This window comes from Dermacentor variabilis, chromosome 11, assembly GCF_050947875.1.
Source record: "Dermacentor variabilis isolate Ectoservices chromosome 11, ASM5094787v1, whole genome shotgun sequence".
Lineage (NCBI taxonomy): Eukaryota > Metazoa > Arthropoda > Arachnida > Ixodida > Ixodidae > Dermacentor > Dermacentor variabilis.
Genome location: NC_134578.1, coordinates 45,625,410 through 45,635,713, shown reverse-complemented (window position 1 = coordinate 45,635,713; position 10,304 = coordinate 45,625,410).

The window sequence follows — 10,304 nt, the reverse complement described above, 5'->3', positions numbered from 1 at the left end:
ACGTTCCGGCGTTGGCAATATACCCTTTTCACAGCGATCTTGTGGGCGCCGCCATGTTTGATCACGTGGTGAAGCGTCAATCGCTTGCCTCAGCAGCCTCCGTTGCCTCAGGGTTTACAACTAATGTACTACATGACATCCTGCGTGGCTCAGCAAACCTCTGTTTCGGCGGATATCGTAGAAATGATTGGGCAGGCGATACGAAGCTTTGGCCACAGCTTCAGGGGACATGTAAAGTGCTTTCGGAGCTCATAAGTCGGGATTAGTGTGTTTAGCGCTCTGTTCTTTATTTGGCAAACACTTTAAAGCAGCGGTTTGTCATATTGCTGACTCGGTAATGTTCCTTGGTGCGGTGGCTACCGGATTGTTTATTTTCTACCGTGTTACTCGCAGGTGTGCTCAGTTGCGATAGGTTTGGTTTTGCTCTGCACAAGGCTCGGAACGTAGAGGTCCTGTACTTTGCAATATTTTGTAGCGAAGACGTGTTATCGCTAGTCACTCGCTTACTCTGTGGACCGTCACGAACCGCTCAGCTTCGAACATTTCTGTGCTGGTGGTGCAGGCCATCACCCATCCTTCGGCGCATTGATTCTAGTGTGCGCCCATTCACTTATTCTTGATACGTTGGCGATACAGTCGACATAAGGATTGAGGCGTCTGAGTTGGGGTGGATGTGTGTAGATAACGTGCGAGAAACTTACTATGCCAGGAAGCGGCGCTACTCCCTTTGTCATATTGGTTAACGATTTGTGCTCACTTTTGCCTACGTTCCGGGGTAAAGTTCTTCATTTGGATGTTAGCGATACTACGCTGGCGGACGAGGGAATTTTTTTTATCCTAGAGGAGAGCCGTGCATTGCGAAGGGCCGGAACATGCGCAGTCCTTACGTAGCAGCGGTCCGTTGGCTAGGTCACGCAGAATCGTTCCGTTCCTTAATATGCGAGTCGCTATTTTTGCAGCCAATTGTACAGTATGCAGTTGGCCACTGTATACAGTGCTGAGCAATGGAAAGGCGATACTCAGAGAGCGTGGCGGCCTGCGCCTGTTGCGCCACCGGGGATCGCTGGGTGATTGCTGAGGAGGCAGAAATCACTTACGATGCGTAAAAAAAAAACGTTCTCGCTTTCATGTGACGCAAAAATGCATCATCTCAGTGTCACCAGCGCCCACCGGTGGCACAAGAAAGTACCGGCCGCCATGTTGTCCGAGTATCGCGTTTCAATTGCTGCAGCAGGAATTCTGCATCAGGAATTCTGCAGCAGGAATGGAGCTCGGTGTGCTAGGGACAGCCAGTTGCATTTCCGACAGCTTATCGCAACGTAGCCGGGGTGAGGCGGTAATGATTTCGTATTCGAGCTTTTTCTCCGTTGAGGCAATGTGCGTCGCGCCGCCGAAAGCGCCACCTCGTTCCTCTAGAGCTAACTGCTCCGCGAAAAGGGGGCGTTATTACATTGCTTCGATGCTAAGCTCGTCAACTTCGACATTGATCCTGAGTTGGGTTCTGCAGCAATTTTTTTTTTCAGCTGTTGCTGTCGGTGATTGCTGAAACTGAGCTCGGGAAGTGCTTCGTTAATGGCGCGTGTTGTTGACAAATAAACGTGCACATATTTATTTTATTGATCATTTATTACATCAGTGCCGGAAGGGCGCGTTGAGGCATTGCATTGGGCAAGGGGATATTTTTTTTTTTTGCATTCAAGATCGGCACGTACCCAGTGTTCAAAGATGGTCGATCCGCTGGTTAGTTTCGAACATGGTGTTCCCTTAGCACAGCAGCCCCACGCTTCTCCCATTAGACCATGTGCTTCCCGATGACCCAAGTTGGTGCGAAAGAAACTTAGACATAGATAGATAGATAGATAGATAGATAGATAGATAGATAGATAGATAGATAGATAGATAGATAGATAGATAGATAGATAGATAGATAGATAGATAGATAGATAGATAGATAGATAGATAGATAGATAGATAGATAGATAGATAGATAGATAGATAGATAGATAGATAGATAGATAGATAGATAGATAGATAGATAGATAGATAGATAGATAGATAGATAGATAGATAGATAGATAGATAGATAGATAGATAGATAGATAGATAGATAGATAGATAGATAGATAGATAGATAGATAGATAGATAGATAGATAGATAGATAGATAGATAGATAGATAGATAGATAGATAGATAGCCCCCAAAATATGAGTGGGCACCCTAAGGATGCTACTCGCATTAAAACTTCACAGCCACTGACACAAGTGGCCTGTCTTGTTATCACCACGTACATACCTTCCCTTCGTTTTCAATAAACGCTCAGTTGCTACGCTGAGTAATTGATTTAAGGAATTCGACTGCAAAGGAAAACAAACCTGCGGAGTTGTCAATTTGCACACCATGTACCGCTGGTGTGTGTCCCCTGCAGTTCTATTCTTACTCGCTATAGGTAGCGGACTATTTTCTACTAATAGTCGAAAGTGGAATCGTTCCACAACATCTCCTTGTAAACGGCACAGCGGTCCACATGTCGCGCCAACAGCTCCTTGCGAGCTGAGTGTTGGATTGACTTACGTGGTGGTTCCTTGGGGGCAGCCCTTCCTGTTCGGTGGTCCCGCGGTGATGCTTGGCCGGTTATTCTGGTCCACTCATGGTAACGATGGCCAGAAATTTGGCCATCGGCTGAAGTCTACCCCGCCATGACTCTTTTGATTCCTCTTCTTCATCTTCTATGATTGCAGGGATGGATGATTTTGATGAGCGCCCTAGGCTCACTCTCTCATTTATTATTGTCATTATTTACCTTTCTCCTTCCTCTATCGGCCCTTAAGATCCGCTCTTCGTGCTCACAAACCGTGAAACTCAAAGGAGCAGTGACAAAATTAACATACTCTTGATGCTTAAAAGGACAATATTGAGCAAGTATTAATGTCGGGAAACACATTTGAGATATTTTCTTTCACTGCTAAAGTCGACTCACAATGCCGGACCTTATGAAATAGATCATCGAGGTACAGAGCAAAATTTACCTATACCTATAAGTACAAGTATAGGCATAGGCAAATTTTACATATACCTTATACGTAGACGTCCAGCGAAGCTGTTGAAAACCAGCACAACTGCTGAGGGCGGAGGGAGGGGGGTGGAGGTAATGCTCTATTGCTTTAGAGCAATGGTAGTAATGATAATTTATGGAATAATCATACCAATGGGAGTAACGGTAATTTTGACAGTGCACCGCCGCCCATAGTGGTGCTGGAAGAAAATGTAAAACCAATTGCTAGGCTAGTATTTTTTTAAATACGAGAGGCTACGGACCTCACTCCCCACGCGTTGCAAGCAGCCGTCAATGCGGCAGCCTGCGCAACAGTGATATTTACCGGGAAACGCATGCAGGGAGCACTGCGTGCTTTGCATTGTTATCAGGAGCGCCTTATCGTCAATTATATGGCTTTTATGCGTGTTATCTGCATGCCATTTATTGAAACGTATATGCTGTGCCGTATGTCGTATGCGTGATTCCAAAGAATGCGCGCACTGTTCGCTTCACTTTGCTAACTGCTTGAAGCCTGTACATCTATCTATCTATCTATCTATCTATCTATCTATCTATCTATCTATCTATCTATCTATCTATCTATCTATCTATCTATCTATCTATCTATCTATCTATCTATCTATCTATCTATCTATCTATCTATCTATCTATCTATCTATCTATCTATCTATCTATCTATCTATCTATCTATCTATCTATCTATCTATCTATCTATCTATCTATCTATCTATCTATCTATCTATCTATCTATCTATCTATCTATCTATCTATCTATCTATCTATCTATCTATCTATCTATCTATCTATCTATCTATCTATCTATCTATCTATCTATACGAGCCACTGTCCCTGGCCCTGCACAGCCGCCGGGATCGGCCCACATTCTTGGTGCCGGACGCGGACACGAAAAAATGCCGACCAACTAGAAGCTAACGGCTTCGCAGTGAAAGAAGAAAAAAAAATTACACGAGTGCATCGCAGGCTCTTCTGGCAAGCACTCGCATGTGGCGGCTGCAACAACCACGGGAGCAGAGTGCAAGTCAGTGTGTCGTGACGTCACGACTCATCCATATCCGGCTGTAGCGAAAGCGAAACTTATTTGTGTTAGTGACTGTCACAGTAGAGGAGACAGGGTGCACCTGAGCTCGCTAGTATTTTTATTAGGGTTAGTTTATTGATTAATCTTTGATTGATGAATGTTCAGTGATCCATTGGACTACTTGATTTCCAAAGCATGTGCCGAAATTCCGCCGTACAGGCGTATTTTCTTCTTCCTTTCGTTCATGTTTTACTGCGCACAGAATGGAATGCAGTTTTCGATTCAGGCAACAACAAACTCACGACTTTATGGCGACCACCGTATCCCGCCGTGCTGAAGCCGAAGCGTCGCTGTCGGAAACTCGAAACTGAGGCCTCATTGGGTATACGCAACTGTGCTCCCACAGCGCTAGAGTCGCAACCACTCTTTTCTTCAATCAACTGCAACGTATACGGAAACAACGAGTCTGCGGTTTCAGTTCAAGTGGTCCCGAGTCTCTTCGGCGTCCAAGTAGCGGAAGTGGAAAGCCATCACTTCCCCAGGCAGGATGAGGGCACGGGAAACATCTCGAAGAAAAAAAAAGAAAAAAGAAAGGAAACCTCGAGATTGGGGTAAAGTGTCTCAATAAGACTGGATTAGCCAGCCCCTTTTTTTACAGACTCCTCACTTGTCTGTGCACCCGAGCGTGACGACACCCTTGTGTAGGTACAGAAAGGCGAGTTCTTTTGACACGCGGCTTTCTGAAGGGCGTGCGAACGGAACAAAAGGTAGAAAAAAATAACACGGAGGTACCAGAAGACAAGCGAAAAAGCGTAAAAGAACACACAGACTTGTCGTGTCCATTTTCTCGCTCGATTCGCAGGACCTGTTCGCTCCGTGAGATTAGCAGGATCAGCGCGCGGTGTAAAATGATTCGAGAGAAAGAAAGCCAAACCGCGGCGACGTGGCCTTTTTAGGCTGACGCAACAACGACGACGAAGTGACCGCAAAATAGTGCCGCGACAATGGGGATAAACGGCGTTTTGCGGTTCGTTGTCGCGGACATTTAGGTCCCACAGAACCGCGGGAAAAAAAATTAAGCTTACGGAGCTATACGGGCGATAAGAGTGAGCTGCGGTCTGCTTCGGGTTTCACTTTAAAACCCGAAGACGTGTCTATGCGGACGTCGCTGGGAGAGGGATTTATCGACACCTTAGAAAGCGAGACTTCGGTGAAACAGAGCTGTGAAAAGTGATGTGTCCGGTGGATAGCGTGCACGTTCCCGGGTGACAATGGAACCCGTTGTTTGAGGCAGTTCCGCTGTGGTGTAAGAAGGTGTAATGGCCACTAAGCTCCCGTTGTTGCGACGTGTGTTTGTACAAGGAATATCGGAGACGAAAAGTATCGCGTGGGCTTGTGGAAACCGGGCGCTGACCGTCTTTTCCCAAGTACCACTGTAAGCGCGACCACTGCCGAGCCAGCGTTGTCTAATGTCAGTTGGTGTGGGCCAACATTGGCCGGCTTCTTATGCTGCTAGAGCTACAATTCTGTCGAACCCGGTTATAACGAGCGCTTTTATTCTCTAAAAATATTTCGATGTATCCGGTAACTCGATAGCACGAATTCGCCTGTAAAGAACTGAAGCGAATTTTTTGGGGATGCGTTTGTTATATACGGATTTGTTATCCGGCGTATAGAGAAACCACTCATCAGCGTCGCTAAAAATGGCACTCTCGGTGCGCCAGATTGTGTTGACCAAGTCCAGTCCCATTGATCTCAATGTCGGCACAGTAACGGCACGGCACATTCTCTGCAAATAAGGGCGCAGAAAAAGAGAAAGAAAGAAGAGCACCATGACACAAAGAAATTAACTTCCCTTGACGCTACGTTCACGGCATGTAAGTGGTGCATAGCGCTGGCAGCTGGCGCTCTGATTTCGATATATCCGATGTGCAGTTCGTTATACGGGAGTTATGTTAGATTAGTATTGGTCAATAAGAATCGCATGTATACGTGGATGCTGGTAGGACAAACACTTTACGTCTGTAGTTACTTTGGCGAGGTTTCTTTTACGGCGTCGACTGTTGTGGACTGTCGGCTGGCTTGGATGGGTTGGGAGCCGTTGTCACTATGTGTATCTCGTAAAATATTTAATATATATACTACAGCGACCTGCGCTCTTACTTTAATGGCATCGTGACTCCTTCTTTGTAGGCATTAAAATGTTGTAAAGAAGGTAGCATGTCGGTCCGCATTGCTCAGTAAAATGCTGGATATAATTTGTGGCCTAACATGCTGCTGCGCTGCTGCAGTCAGGCATCACTAGACTACTAGAAAATCATTCTATGCATGAACCAAGAAAATAATGCCGGACTGACAAGCCCTTTATGAACGACCCGTACTGTAAAAAGCAAACTCGTCGCAAAACTTCAGCGATATCAAGAAGCCGATAAACGCAAAATCTTCATTTTGAGTTGCTAGAACACACACACAAAAAAAGTCGCAGTTTCGTCCGAAAGGCGAATCAGGGATTGTTATAGCAAATTATTAGCTGGCTATACGAAGTAAAGCTAGTAGTTTTATCAGCTGCATAAACTGCTGTAACCATTTGCTTCCTAACTAAATTGATAAGCACGCTGTAACGTGCGCACAGGCAAACACGAACACACCTCACTCGATGACCGCGGACGCTCGATGACCGCGGACACTCGCTGTCCGAGCACTTGCGTGATGAGCGGGAGCTGCGGCAAATGAATTCCCCCACGTGCTGTCTCTCACTTTAGTGCGACATAGACGCGCGAGAACACAGCGTAAACGAAGCTTTCACCTATCTCAAGCATGGGCGCCCGCGGCCGCCGCAAGCGTACTGGAAGGGGAGATTCGCACTAAAGCGCCCCCTCCCCACCCCCTCCTAGCGCGCGCACGTCTCCCCACATCCCCGCCCCCCTTGCGCGCGTGAAAAGACGGCATGCTCCTTTCCCAGCATCTTTCCTCGCGCGCCCAGGGACGTCGCCGCATCGAGCCGCAACCCTTCTCGGCACAACCTCACAAGCTTTCCCTCGCACCTAAAGCCTACGGCGCGCAATCGTGTTGTCGCACTTGGACTTTATACGGAACGTCACGGCGACGGCGACAGCGGAAATTCGCCTGATGTGTCCGCATAATTTATATCGCATTAAATAAAAGCACAATGCGCACGTGAGAACCTGCGTTTTGGGACACCGTTCGCATTTCGGTGAGGAGGCGCTCTAAAAATTGCCGTCGTCATCAATATTACTGTAACTTCACTGTCGTCATCACGCTCCATCGCGGTCGTCATCGCAGTTGCTGTCATGTCGACGTGACGCAATCGTTATTGTCGCACGCACTCTCACGTCACACACAAAATGACTCACCTTAGACGAACTCACTGCGCCATCCGGCAACGCATTGCGCCAGCCGAAACTAGGCTAGTGAAGTAGCTTTACAAAAACTGACGGGAGGCAGGAGGTAGCTTATATGTGAGCGATCCGCATTAAAACACAGGTCACCGTACCATATGAATCTGGACCGATGTATGTAGCAACTGCACCATAACCCCTCAGCGTTGGTGACCAGTGCTCGCTTACGCGTATGCGTCTTAGAACGCTTCTTAACTACACATTGTGTGTGGTTCAGATTTCTCAACTCCGTACGCGTTTTCCGGGGGATGTCTTTAGGAGCCGGCTGTTTCAAATGCTGTTAAAGCACGCAAACAAAGAAGGAAAAGAATGAGGAGCATTTGTAGAGGAGGGTCTTGTATTAATATTTACTGTATTTGTCGGTTGGTAGTAGATCATTGGCACAGTTGGCTACACATGTATAGCTGTGTTCAATTACTTTAGAACCGAATGCAAAGAGTAATTGGTCGCATTTTACGGAATACTATAACAACGGATACACAGAAGTGCACGTCAGCGCAGGCGGCGCCATGTCGAGACGTGGACTTCATTGTAGAAACCATGTCCTACCTATCTGCTGGTACAAAGGCGTTGACAGCAACTCTAACAAAGAGTGGATTTCTGTTTTCTTTTAACGCAATATCGTTAAGCGCCCCGTGTCGCAGAAAGTCCGGTGTCCGGCGTCCTGTGTCTGGTCTCCAGCGTATCCAAAATAAAGCATTTCGAACCACCCATACCCAATCACGCAGGACCTCCATGTGGCGCAAGTAAATTAATGAACTAATTGAATTTCTCAAGGTAAAATACGTAGAAAAATGTTAAAATGCGACTTACGCACAACCCACAGACATGATAGCGTCGGATTTTAATTTGAATATACGAGAAAACATAATTCTGTTACGCAAAATCTAAAAAAAATAACACAAACACCTTTTCCAGCGTTTCCACCGTTCATAGAGTGGCCATGGCTTCCCAGATTTTGCGCGCGCAAACTCAAAGGCCATAAAGCGGTGCGCCCGGTTCCTTGCAACATCTCCAGATGGCGTTCGCCTCCACCTCATCGCGACCCATGCGAGAGGCTGCGTTTCTACCAGAGAGCTTGCCTTCGTGCATAGCTTTCGCCGCCAGCGTTTCCCGGTAAACATTAAGGTGACGTAAGCTGCAGTTGCTAGGAAGCATGAGAAACACGCAGGGATCTTTGAATGCTCACGCGTTCCATTCGTAAAGGCGAAGCTTAAGCATCTTCCAAATATTTTTCCTTTCTGCAAGGACGGTGACGTAAAGCGCATTTATAGGACTCACAAGATGACTTCACCAACGCCGCTGCTAGCGCATGATTTCTCCTCCAGTGTCCCCGTATTTAGTAAACCGTTGTACGTTTACGGACGAGTTCAAACTGTTTAGTCTCACCTAGATATAACGCTCACTGACGTAACGAAATATCGAATGTACCGATGTAAGTATAGAATTATTCTCGACTATACATAAGCGTGTAAGGAGTATGCTTATAGCGAATATCGGCTACAATGAATGTATTTTTCGTATTGGAGGCGATTTCGTTATACCGAGGTTTGTCTTTACTGTAAGTTATTGTGTACAGTCGCGAACAAAAGTTTGGGGACCAGTGGTGTCGCGATTTTTTTTTTTCGCAGCCTGGGTATTCCGGCTGAAATCCAGAGCGCACGCGTGCGCGTGCGCGTTTGTCCAATACAATGCATTAAACCAATTCCAGGTCACGAAGCTGAAATCCAATGTACTGATTTTTTTGTTATTGGTGTCATAGTCCCGAAACTTTCGATCGCGACTGTACCTTCACGCATGACTACAGTTGAAGGCCACAGCGCAGCATAGCGTCTGGAAAGGGAGGCGACCCGAGTGTGCCAAAAAATTAAAGGACCAGCGCATAAATGCCACATCTGTGCAGACGACGTCCTTGGTGACCTGGGTGCCACCCCGGTAGGGGCAAAGGTCGCGCGTGCCGCGTTCCGAAAGGCAGCCACTGTGCGGCTTGATTCAGCGCTGACAAGAATGGGCGTATGTTTCACCCGCGTGTCCTCCCCGACCCTCTTTATCCGCTAGCAGCTGGGCTACTCAAACACCACGACCGGAGCAGCATCAGCCAGATGAGTAACACAAAATAAGGTTACGCACGCACACGTCACAAGCAACCATACGCACACACACACACACACACACACACACACACACACACACACACACACACACACACACACACACACACACACACACACACACACACGCTCACCAGAGGTCGCCACTCACTGCACCACCCTATCACTCCTGTATAGCCCACACGACTGCATACACACGGGCGACACCACTACAGCATCGTTTATTACGCGTAAAAAAAGGTACAACGAAAAATTACGGTTCACCACCACAGAGACCGGGCTGCATTGTGGGCACACGTGTCGCGTGCCACCTTTGCTTGCACAACGAAGAAGGCTGGACTCCTTCGCTTTCCGCCATTTTTTTTTTTGCTCCACCCCGATTGGGGAAAAAAGAGAAAACAAGGGAAAAACAAGGTCGCGCGATTAAGTGCTATACGGGATCCAGCCGCACGGCTGTAGATCCAGTTCTCTCCTACAGCGGATGTCGTAGTTCTCTCTTTCTTTATGCACTTGAGCTTTGGTTAGTTTTTTGTTACGTGTGTTGCCTTCCCCCTTCCGCTTACATCCCTCTTCCCAAGCATTGTCGTCTGCTCATTGTGGGTCGTCGTCTGCTGCGTTGTGTTGTCGTCCGCTCGCGCGACCATAGCAGGCGCACAATGTGGTGGTCGTCTGCGTTTGG